Source organism: Nomascus leucogenys, chromosome 4, assembly GCF_006542625.1.
Source record: "Nomascus leucogenys isolate Asia chromosome 4, Asia_NLE_v1, whole genome shotgun sequence".
NCBI classification, from domain to species: domain Eukaryota; kingdom Metazoa; phylum Chordata; class Mammalia; order Primates; family Hylobatidae; genus Nomascus; species Nomascus leucogenys.
In genome coordinates this window covers 74,136,830-74,149,720 of record NC_044384.1, presented here as the reverse complement: position 1 = coordinate 74,149,720, position 12,891 = coordinate 74,136,830, and positions in this window count along the sequence as shown.

The window sequence follows — 12,891 nt, the reverse complement described above, 5'->3', positions numbered from 1 at the left end:
AATCAATAGCTTACCAACCAAAAAGAGTCCAGGACCTGATGGATTCACAGATGAATTCTACCAGAGGTACAAGGAGGAACTGGTACCATTCCTTCTGAAACTATTCCAATCGATAGAAAAAGAGGGAATCCTCCCTAACACATTTTATGAAGCCAGCATCATCCTGATACCAAAGCCTGGCAGAGACATAACCAAAAAAGAGAATTTCAGACCAATATCCTTGATGAACTTTGATGCAAAAATCCTCAATAAAATACTGGCAAACCGAATCCAGCAGCACATCAAAAAGCTTATCCACCATGATCAAGTGGGCTTCATCCCTGGGATGCAAGGCTGGTTCAACATATGCAAATCAATAAATGTAATCCAGCATATAAACAGAACCAAAGACAAAAACCACATGATTATCTCAATAGATGCAGAAAAGGCCTTTGACAAAATTCAACAACTCTTCATGCTAAAAACTCTCAATAAATTAGGTATTGATGGGACGTATCTCAAAATAATAAGAGCTATCTACGACAAACCCACAGCCAATATCATACTGAATGGGCAGAAACTGGAAGCATTCCCTCTGAAAACTGGCACAAGACAGGGATGCCCTCTCTCACCGCTCCTATTCAACATAGTGCTGGAAGTTCTGGCCAGAGCAATCAGGCAGGAGAAGGAAATAAAGGGTATGCAGTTAGGAAAAGAGGAAGTCAAATTGTCCCTGTTTGCAGATGACATGATTGTATATCTAGAAAACCCCATTGTCTCAGCCCAAAATCTCCTTAAGCTGATTAGCAACTTTAGCAAACTCTCAGGATACAAAATCAATGTACAAAAATCACAAGCATTCTTGTACACCAATCACAGACAAACAGAGAGCAAATCATGAGTGAACTCCCATTCACAATTGCTTCAAAGAGAATAAAATACCTAGGAATCCAACTTACAAGGGATGTGAAGGACCTCTTCAAGGAGAACTACAAACCACTGCTCAATGAAATAAAACAGGATACAAACAAATGGAAGAACATTCCATGCTCATGGGTTGGAAGAATCAATATCATGAAAATGGCCATACTGCCCAAGATAATTTATAGATTCAATGCCATCCCCATCAAGCTACCAATGACTTTCTTCACAGAATTGGAAAAAACTCCTTGAAAGTTCATATGGAACCAAAAAAGAGCCCGCATCTCCAAGTCAGTCCTAAGCCAAAAGAACAAAGCTGGAGGCATCACGCTACCTGACTTTAAACTACACTACAAGGCTACAGTAACCAAAACAGCATGGTACTGGTACCACAACAGAGACATAGATCAATGGAACAGAACAGAGCCCTCAGAAATGATGCCGCATATCTACAACTACCTGATCTTTGACAAACCTGACAAAAACAAGAAATGGGGAAAGGATTCCCTGTTTAATAAATGGTGCTGGGAAAACTGGCTAGCCATATGTAGGAAGCTGAAACTGGATCCCTTCCTTACACCTTATACAAAAATTAATTCAAGATGGATTAAAGACTTAAATGTTAGACCTAAAACCATTAAAATCCTACAAGAAAACCTAGGCAATACCATTCAGGACATAGGCGTGGGCAAGGACTTCATGTCTAAAACACCAAAAGCAATGGCAACAAAAGCCAAAATTGACAAATGGATCTAATTAAACTAAAGAGCTTCTGCACAGCAAAAGAAACTACCATCAGAGTGAACAGGCAACCTACAGAATGGGAGAAAATTTTTGCAACCTACTCATCTGACAAAGGGCTAATATCCAGAATCTACAATGAACTCAAACAAATTTACAAGAAAAAAACAAACAACCCCATCAAAAAGTGGGCAAAGGACATGAACAGACACTTCTCAAAGGAAGACATTTATGCAGCCAAAAAACACATGAAAAAATGCTCATCATCACTGGCCATCAGAGAAATGCAAATCAAAACCACAGTGAGATACCATCTCACACCAGTTAGAATGGCCATCATTAAAAAATCAGGAAACAACAGGTGCTGGAGAGGATGTGGAGAAATAGGAACACTTTTACACCGTTGGTGGGACTGTAAACTAGTTCAACGATTGTGGAAGTCAGTGTGGCGATTCCTCAGGGATCTAGAACTAGAAATACCATTTGACCCAGCCATCCCATTACTGGGTATATACCCAAAGGACTATAAATCATGTTGCTATAAACACACATGCACACCTATGTTTATTGCGGCACTATTCACAATAGCAAAGACTTGGAACCAACCCAAATGTCCAACAACGATAGACTGGATTAAGAAAATGTGGCACATATACACCATGGAATACTATGCAGCCATAAAAAATGATGAGTTCGTGTCCTTTGTAGGGACATGGATGAAATTGGAAAACATCATTCTCAGTAAACTATCGCAAGGACAAAAAGCCAAACACTCCATGTTCTCACTCATAGGTGGGAATTGAACAATGAGAACTCACGGACACAGGAAGGGGAACATCATACTCCGGGGACTGTTGTGGGGTGGGGGGAGGGAGGAGGGACAGCATTAGGAGATATACCTAATGCTAAATGACGAGTTAATGGGTGCAGGAAATCAACATGGCACATGGATACATATGTAACAAACCTGCACATTGTGCACATGTACCCTAAAACCTAAAGTATAATAAAAAAAAAAAAGAAAAAAAAACCCTAGTCTCTGAATGTTCAGGGAGACTAATTTGAGAAATAAAGCTCCAGTGTCCTGTTAAAAAAAAAAAAAAAAAAAAAAAAAGAGTGAGATAATATGCTGACACTCACACCTGGCTCATGCGCCAGCAGGAGGTGGTCACCCTCCAGAAACTGCAGGAGAAGGGGAGAACTCCTCCTTGCTCTGGCTGTTCCTCCACCACTTCCACCGAGGCCTGTGGTACAACACCCGAAGCTTCCTACCCACCCTAGGCCTGGTTGGGCAGGCCCCGCAGGGCTCCTACTCCCTCTTCCTGGCCCCTGGACTTGCTGTTGCTGCCACCACTAGCGCAGATGTCACTATAACCATCGCTGCTGTTGCCCTCAATGCACTGGCCCACCCTACAAAGCTCCTACTACCTGGCCACCGCCGCAGCCCTGCCCCTGCCATTGCTGCAGCTGGCTGTCCTCCTACCGCTGTGGCATGAAGGAGTCTCTGTAGCTGCCACCGACCACAGCAAGGCGAGCGGCAGCCCCAGGCCATCTGCAAGCTTCCGGCATGTAACTCCTTCTCCTCCTGGCATAGAACAGCAGGGCAGGCAAAGTCAGAAAAGCCTAGAGGAGAATGCAGAGAGTGACAGCGTTAGAGCCCCTGTCATCCTGGCTACTGGGTGGCAGGGGCCGGTCTCAGTGAAGGCACTCATATCCACCCTCCAAAGTCCAGCCTCTCCTTTTGGCCCAAGCGGGCCAGGAACTGGGGCCTGGAGTGGTGACTGGTAATACCACATTGCCTGGCTCCAATCCACCGGAACCGCTGGGCCCACCAGGACTGTGCTCCTTGGGGAACAGAATCAGCAGGAACTCAGACCCAGCCAGCCCTCCCACCCAAGTGCCAGTTTCCGATCCTGATGCCTCCACCTACAAAGCCCTGTCTCACCGCGGTGTCCGCCACTCCGTGTCCAGGGTGCCTAGGGGTCCCAGGTGGTCTCTGCAACACAGAGCGGAAGACCCCGGAACCATGACGGGTATGGGGGCCTTGCTGTGCTCAGGATTCCTGCGGAAATTCCCTGCGCTCGCTGCGCTCTAGCAGGAGCAGGAGGAGATCGCCCTCTAGAGTCTGGAGTGCAGGGAGAGGAGGAAGGCTCCTTCCTCGGAGACCCTCTTGCTGCAAGCTCTGCCGCCACCGGCAAGGCAGCCCCTGATACTGCCCCTAATCCGCTGCCTGCTGTTGGCTCTGGGATAGCGCCCCCAACACCACCCCCTGCCGCTGCAGTGTAGAACCCAATAGTGCCCCCAACCCGTCCCTGCCTCGGACGTCACAGCACCAGATAACTCCCCCATCCTACCGCCTGCCATGGGCCATGCAGCCAGGGATGGGACCCCCAACCAACCCCTGACTGTGGGCAGTGACACCACAGAAAGTGTGTCAACCTGCTCCCCGCCATCAATAGTGCAACCATGGATCTTTAAGGTCCCCAAACCCCTCTGCACGACAAGTAGTGCAGCCCCACATAGTGGATAGCACCCCCAACTATCCCCCAGCCACAGGGAATGATGCCCTGGATAGTGCACCCCACCCACACCCCGCCATGGGCAGTGCAGCCTCTGACAGCACCCCTAACCCGTATGCCACTGCCAGGAATATGATCTCTGATAGTGCACCAAACCCCGCCCCCACCACAACCAGTGAAGCAGCTGATAGAGCCCCTAACTCGCCCCCCCCGCCACTGACCGCAGTGCAGCCCCCGAACGGTGCCCACAACCCACCCCACCACCCCACCTGCCACCTGCCATGTATCGCCCCCAAACCGCCCCTTGCTGTAGGGAGTGTATCCCCCAATAGTGCACCCAACCTGCCCTCTATCATGGGCAGTCTGGCCGGATGTCACCCGAAACCACACCCTCCAAGCACCTACCTCCACCCCCACTGCCCCGCCCCACCACCAGCAGTGTAGCACCTGATACTATACTGCCTCTAATCTATCCCCTACCATGGGCATTGCAGCCCCACATAGCGCCCCCAACAACCCCCCGCCATGGACAGTGCACACCTGGATAGCATCCCCACTCTGCTGTTGGCAATGAAGCCCGACCAGTCAGCGCTCCCACCAGTCCACGCCCTAACCAGTCCTCCCACCCTCACGCCCCGGCAGTGCAACCACAATAGCAGCCCCAACCCGGTCCCTGTCGTGGTCAGTGCAGCACCCAATAGGGCCCCCAACCAGCCCTACTGCTGCAAACAATACAACCCAGGATAGTGCCCCCAACCTGCCCTCCCACCCCCCTGCTGCTCAGGGCAGTGCAGCCCCTGATAGCACACCTGAAAATAGTGAGCCTGGAATAACACTCTAGTACACCCAAAGAAGTGACGCCCAGAATAACACCCCAACCTGCCCCGGTGGCAGGCAGCCCCGGATAGTGCACCTACCCCATCGCGTTCTATGTTCTGGCAAGCTGCATTGTCCGTCGCTGCCACCAACCGCAGAGAGGCAAGCCAGTGAGGCAAGCCAGTGAGGCGAGCCAGCGAGGCCAGCCACAGTCCCACAGGCTCTAGCCTCCAGCCTGTGGTAGACACCTTCTCCTTCTTTCCTTCTTGTAGCCAGGCACGGAGCAGCTCTCACCACCAGCTGCCTCTCTCCATTGCCGCCACACACCACGCAGAGGCAAGCCCTGGCGCCACAGGCCACAGGCCACACGACCCAGGCTCCAGGCTCCAAGCTCCAGATTGTGGCGGCAGACTCTGTTTCTGCCTTCTCTAAAGCACAAGTCAAAAAGAAGCGTAGGCTAACACAGGAGAACCTGCAGTGGCGCGACTCCCCGTTAGCATGCCTTATATACTGAGGTTGTGCAGGCCAGGTTCCTGGACTTCATGTTCTGATTGGATGAGAGAAAACTGCTACACCTACTCTGATTGGACGTCGTTTTCGTGTTCTGATTGGATGAGAGCAAGTCTTAGGCTAACCAATCAGAACGTAACAATAATGTCCAATCAGAGTAGGCCTAGCATTTTCCTCTCATCCAATCAGAACATGTAGTTTATAATCTCGGTATATAAAGCATGTTAATGGAGAGCGTCCTGCTATTCCAGCCTCGTTGGCATCTGACTTTCTAGCTGCTGTGTTCCCAACTTGGAGTAGGAGGTGCCAGCTGCTGCACGCTGGAGGCTGCAGCTTGCGGCGCTGTGGCTGGCCTTGCCTCGCCTCGCCTCGCCGGCTCGCCTCACCTCGTTGGCTTGCCTCGCCTGCTGCTGTTGGTGGCAGCAATGGACACCACAGCCAGTCAGAGTGTAGAAAGGCATCAGGGTAAGTGCGCTGTCCGGGCTGCACTGCCCGTGGCCTGGGACAGGTTGGGGGCCCTGTCTCAGGCATCACTGCCTGCCTTGGGTTGCTGGTTGGGTGTCCTATCTGGGGCTGTGCTGCCCACACTGGGGGGATGGTTTGGGGGCCCTAACCGGGGCTGCACTGCCCTTGACGGGGAGTCAGTTGGGGGCACTATCCCAGATTGTATTGCTGGCAACAGTGAGGTGGGCTAAGTATGCTATCTGGGGCTGCACTGCGCAGCTGTGTGGAGGGTGGCAGTTTCGGGTTGAGGGCACTATGGGGTGCTGCAGTGCCCATGGTGCAGGGAGGTGGGGCGGTTTGGGAGTGTTGGGTGTGCTATTGGCGGGGGGCGACACTGCTGGTGGTAGGGGGCAGGGTGGGTTGGGGGCCATATCAGGGGCTACACTGATTGCTTTAGCTAGGATTTCCAGTACTATGTTAAACAACAGTGGCGACAGTGGGCATCATTTTCATGTTCCAGATCTTAGAGGAAAAGCTTTCTATTTTTCCCCATTCCATATGATTCTAGCTATGGGTGTCCCTTTGTGGTTTTTATTATGTTGCGGTATGTTTCTTCTGTACCCGTTTTTTTGAGGATTTATAGCATGAAGGGATGTTGAATTTCATCAAATGCTTTTTCAGTTTCAGTTGACATGATCATACTGTTTTTGTCCTTTATTTGGTTGATATGGTGTATCACATTGTATGTTGGATGACCCTTGCATCCCAGGGATACATCCCACTTGATCATGATGAATTATCTTTTTAATGTATTACTGAATTTGATTCATTGGTATTTTGTTGAGGATTTTTGTATCAATATTAGAGATACTGGCCTGTAGTTTCCTTCTTTGATGTCTTTGTTTGATTTTGGTATCACAGTAATAATGGTCTCATAGAATAAGTTTGGAGGTATTCCCTCCTGTTTTTCAAAATAGCTTGAGTAGGATTCGTACTAGGTCTTTAAATTGTTTGGTGTGAAGCCATCAGCAGTGAAGACATCAGTTCCTGGGCTTTTCTTTACTGGGAGACTTTTTCTGATGGCTTCAATCTCATTACTTTTTATCCGTCTGTTCTGGTCTTGGATGTTTTCATTGTTCAACCCAAGTAGGTTGTATGCATCTAGGAATTTGTCAACTTCTACTAGGATTTCCAATTTATTGGCGTATAATAGCCAGTTATGATCCTTTGAATTTCTGAAGTATCAGTTGTAATGTCTCCTCTTTTTAATGTTGATTTTATTTATTTGAATCTTGTCTCTTTTTTCTTAGTTAACCTGGTTAAAAGTTTGTCAATTTTGTTTAGCTTTCCAGAAAACCAACTTTTTGTTTAATCTTGTGTATTTTTTATTTCAATTTTATTTCTGCTATGATCTTATTTATTTTCTTATTTTGGGTTTAGTTTGTTCTTACCTTACTAGTTCTTTAAGATGTATTGTTTATTTGAAGTTTTTCTTCTGTTTGGATGGTAGTCACTTATAGCTATAAATTTCTGCCATTGTACTGCTTTCTGAGTAACAAGTTTTGGTATACTGTGTTTTCGTTACCCTTTGTTTCATGAAATTTTTCAATTTCTGTCTTAGAATCTTCATTGACCCGCTAGTCATTTATTCAGGAGGGTAGTGTTTAACTTCCATGTGATTGTATTGTTTCCAAAATTATTATTCTTATTGATACCTAGTTTTATTCCTTTGTAGTCAAAGAAGATGGCCACGGAGACAGCAGCATGGTCAGAGAGGTAGGAGCCAGCCATCAGCGAGAGCTGTTCTGTGCTTGGCTGCTAGGTGCTAGAGCCTGTGGCCCACTGGCTTGCCTCACTGTGGTTGGTGGTGGCGGTGACAGAGACTGCAGCATGACCAGAATGGTAGGACAGGGGCTATCCAGGGCTGCACTTTTTGCAGTGTGGGGTGGGTTGGGGGTGCTATCCAGGGTGTCATTGCCTGCATTAGGGGTACCGGTTGGTAGCACTGTGTGGGGCTGCACTGCCCACGGTGGGGGAAGTGGGTTATGGGCGCTTTCTGGGGCTGCAATGCCCATGGAGGAGGACAGGTTAGGGCACTATCGGCTATATGCTACTGGAGGCATTGGGGGACAGAGATGGGGGCCGCTATTGAGGGCAGGACTAGCCACGGAAGGGGGGCGAGTTTGGTGCTATCAGGGGCTGCACTGCAGGCGGCGGTCAGCAGACTTGGCATCCAAGGAAGGAGTGGTTCTCCTCTCTCTGGACTCCACACTCCAGAGGGCCACCTACTCTTGGTCATACTGGAGCGTGGCAGGCGCTCAGTGTTTGCGTGGGAATCCTGAGCATGGCAGAGCCCCCACACCCACCGTGGTTCCTGGGCCCATGCACTCTGGGTCTGTGCCTCAGAGGCTGCCAGGCACCCCTAGGTATGGAGTAGCGGACACCACAGGGGACAGGGCCCTGTGTGTGGAGGCGTCCGGAACAGGAATTGGCACCTGGGTGCAGAGGGCTGGCTGGGTCTGAATTTTTCTGCTTCTCCTGCTCCCCGAGGAGTGCAGCCCCGGTGGGCCCAATGGTTCCTGTGGAGTGGGGAGCTGGGTGCTGTGATGTCTCCAGCACCCACCCCAGGCCTCAGTTCCTGGCCAGCTTGGGCCAAAAGGAGAGTCTGGACTTTGGAGGGTGGGTGTGAGTGCCTTTGCTGAAACTGGTCCCTGCCAGCCAGTGGCCAGCATGACAAGTTGCGGCTCTAACCCTTCCACCCCTCACATCTTCCTCTAGGCTTTTCTGGCTTTGCCTGCCCAGCTGCTCTGTGCCAGGAGGAGGAGGAGACACCTAGAGCCTGTGACACCACAGCTCGCCTTGCTGTGGGTGGGTGGCAGCAATGGAGACTGTGGTGTGCTGGAGCGGTAGGAGAGCGGCTGCACTAAGAGGGCAGGCGGCTGCAGCCAGTGTTGGGGGTCAGGCCAATGGCCAGGCTGCGGCAGGGGCCAGGTGGTAGGAGCCTTGTAGGGAGGGCCAGTGCATTGGCAATGGGCCTGGCTTTGCCCTGCCCCTGCTGTGTATCTGGCCCTGTACTGCCCTGCCTTGCCCTGGACCTGCCCTACTGTTACCTGGACTGTCTCGGCCCTGTCCTGCTCTGGTCCCATCCTGACCCTGTCTTGGCCCTGTGCTACCCTGTCCCTGCCCTGGTCTTGCCCTGACACTGGCCCTTCCCTGAACCTGCGCTGGCCTGGCCTTGGCTCTGGCCCTGCCCCTTGTCCCGACCCTGGTCCTGTCATGGCACTGGCCCTGCCAATGGTCATGGTCCTGCTCCTGTTCTGGCACTGACCTGGCCTTGGACATGTCCTGGCCCTGCCTTGGCCCCTCCCTGCCCTGGCCCCACCATGGCCCTGCCTGTTCTGCCCTCTCCTGGCACTGACCTTGCCCTGTCATGGCCCAGTGGTGCCATTGCCCTGCCTTGCCCTGTGCTGGTTGTGCCCTGGCCCCGCTTGGCGTTGGCCGCTCCCTGGATCTGCCCTGACCCTGCCTTGGCTTTTGCCCTGCCCTCACTATGGCCTGGCCTTGGCCCTGCCCTGGCCTAGTGTGGACCCTGGCCCTAGCCCTGGTCCTGCCATATCCCTGGCCCTGCCCTTATCCAGGCCCTGCCCCTGCTGCTGCCCTGGCCCTGGCACTGGCCTGGAACCTGGTCCTGTCAAGGACCTGCCCTGACTTTGCCATGACCCTGGCCCTTCTCTGCCTTGGTCCTGGCCCTGACCCAGACCCTTTCCTGGCTCTGCCCTGGCCCTGAGCTGGCAGTGGTCTGCCCCTGGTCTTGCCACCACCCTGCCCTGCCATGCTCTGGATGTGTCATCACCCTGCCCTGGCCCTACTCTGCCTTTGACCCTGCTCTGGCCTTACCTTGGCCCTCACCCTAGTCTTCGCTAGGTCCTGCTCTGGACCTGGCCCTAGCCCAGACCTGGACCTGATCCCAGCCCTGGTCTTTGTCCTGCCATAGCCAGGGCCCTGAACTGGACTTGGAGGTGTCCTGGCCGTGGAGTGACCTGGCTCTGCCTTGGCCTATCCCTGCCCTGCCCCTACCATCGCCTTGCCCTGCTCTGCCCTGTCCCAGTACTGACCCAGCCATGCCGTTGCCCTGCGCTACCCTGCCTTGGCTGTGCCCTGGCTCGGTTCTGGCCCTAGCCCCAGCCCCACCCTGGACATGCTCTGACACTGCCTCAGCCTTGGCACTAGCCTGGCTCTTTCTTGGCATCAGCCCTGCTCTCTCTATGGACTGGCTCTTGTCCTGTCCTGCACTGGCCATACCATGCCCTACCCTGCCCTGACTCAGCCCTGGCTCAGCCCTGGCCTTGGCATTGCCCCTGGTCCTGCCATATTTCTTGCCCTGTCCCTACCCTGGCCTTGGCCCTGACCCTTACCTTGCTCTGGCCTGCCCTTGCCCTAACGCAGCCCCTGGCCCTGTCTTGGCCCTGCCCTGGACCTGTCCTGGCCCTGGCCCTTCCCTGCTTGAGAACTTGCCCTGGTTCTCACCTGGCCCTGACCCTGAAATGCCTGGCCATACCCTAGCCTTGCACTGCTCTGGCCCTTGCCCTGACTCTGGTCCTGTCACTGACCTAGCCCCAGCCCTGTTGCTGGTCTTACCATGGCCCAGACCCTGCCTTGGCCCTGCCCTGACCCTGTCCTGGACCCTGGCTGTGCCAAGAACCTGCACTGTCGTTGCCCTTGTTTTGCTCCTGCCCCAAAGCTGGTCCTGCCCAGGCCATGGCTATGGCCATGGCCCTATCCCTGCCTTGGCTGTTTCCTGGCCCTGCCCAGGTCATGGCACTGGCCTGGCCCTGCCCTGCTGTGGCCCTATGCTTTCCTGGCCCTGCCTTGCCTGCCCTGGCTCTGCCTGCCCTGGCTCTGCCTTGGCCCTACCCTAGCTTTGACCCTGCCCTGGCCCTACCTTGGCCTTCACCCTAGCCTTGCCTGGGCACTGTGTTGGACCTGGCCATAGCACAGATCTGGTTGTGGCCCTGGCCCTGCCACAGCCCTGTCCCAGACCCTAGCCCTGCCAGGTACCTGTTCTGGCCCTGCTCTGGGCCTGGCTTTGTCCCTGGTTCTTAGATGAACCTGGCCTTGCCCCTGCCCTTGCCCTTGCCCTGGCACTGGCCTTGGACATGTCCGTGGTCCTAACCCTGGCCCTGCTCTGGAGCTGCCACTGTCTTGGCCCTGCCCTGGCCCTGGCTCTGCCCCAGGCATAGACCTGCCCCGGTTGTTCATGCCCTGCCTTAACCTTGTGCTACCCTGGGCCTGCTCCATCCTGCCCTGGCCCTGCCCTGACCTGCCTTTGGTCCTGCCCTGACCCTGCCTTGGCCCTCGCATTGGTCCTAGCACAGACCTGGTCCTATCTCTGGCCTTGGCCCAGCATTGACCCCTGCTCCTGACCCTGGTCCTGCCATGGCCATGGCCCTGCCAATAATCCTGACAGCCCTGGCCCTGACCCTGTCTTGGCCCTGGCCCTGAACTGGCCCTGCCCTGACCCTGGCCCTCAAGTGGATTTGAAGGTATCTTGTCCCTGATTTAACCTGGCTCTGCCTTGGCCCTTCCCTGCCCTGGCCCTACCATGACCCTGCCCCTCCCCTGGCTCTGCCCTGGTCTTGTGCTGACCCTGACCCAGACCTTGGCCCTGCCCCAGCCTTGTCCTAGACCTGGCCATGGCCCTGCCTCTGCCCTGGGCCAGCGCTGGCACTGGCATGGACCCTGGCCCTGGCCCTTCGCTGCTTAAGGCCACACCCTGGCCCAGCCCTGGTCCTGACCCTGTCCTGGCCCTAATTTGCTCTGGCCCTACCGTGGCATGCTATTCTAGCCCTAGTCCTGACCCTGTCCCTTTCCCTGTCCTGGCCCTAGCCCCGTTATTGGTCCTGCCATGGCCCTGGTCCTGACATTGCCCTTTCCTGGTCCTGGCCCTGGCCCTGCCCTGGCCCTGCTCTGGCCCTGGTCTGAACTCTGGCCCTGCAATGGACCTACCTTGGCCCTGCCCAGACCCTGGCTCTGGCCCTACCTCTGCCCTGGCCACACCCTTGCCCTGGCCTGGACCCTGGTCCTGGTCTTTGTCCTGCCCCAGCCATGACCCTGGCCCTGTCCTGCCTATGCCCTGTTCTATCCTTGGCTGGCCCTGCCATGGCCTGGTCTAGCCATTGCCCTGCCCTAGCCTGCCCTGCTTGTGCTGTGGATCTGCCCTGGCCTTTGTCCCTGTGTTGGTTCTAGCCTTGACTCAGCCCTGGACCTTCCCTGACCTTGCCTCAGCCCTGGCACTTCCCTGGCCTTGCTTTGGCATTTGCCCTTCTCTCTCTATGGCCTGGATCTGGTCCTGCCCTGCTCTGCTCTTGTTCTGTCCTGGCACAGCCCTGGCCCTGGCCCTGCCATATCCCTTGTCCTGGCCCTGATCCTGCCATACCCCTTGCCCTGGTCCTGGTCCTGCCCTTATGCAGGCCTGACCCTGCCCCTGCCCTGGCTTTGGCCTGGACCTTGGCCATACAGTGACCCTGCCATGACCCTTTCCTGGCCCTGGCCTGGAACTCGCCCTGGCTCTGTCATGGCCCTGGGCCTTTCCTGGATTTGGATGTGTCCTGTCCCTTATTTGCCCCCGCCCTTCCCTGGCTCTGCCCTACCCCTTTTCTGAGATAGGGCCAGGGTCAGGACCGGGCCAGGGTCAGGACCAGGCCAGAGCAGGGTCAGGGCCAGGGTAGGGCCATGATAAGGCCTGAAGATGGGAAGGGCCAGGGTAGCGGTAGGGCCAGGGAAGGGTCAGCATAAGGGATATGGCAGGCCTAGGGGCAGAGCCAGCACTAGGGCTGAGCCAGGGCAGAGCAGGAGAGATTACATTAGGCTATTATTTAAAAATTTTATTTCAGATTTTCAGGGTAACCATAGTAGTAATAATAATGTCTATATTATGTTGTTTGTAATAATACTTGCAGTA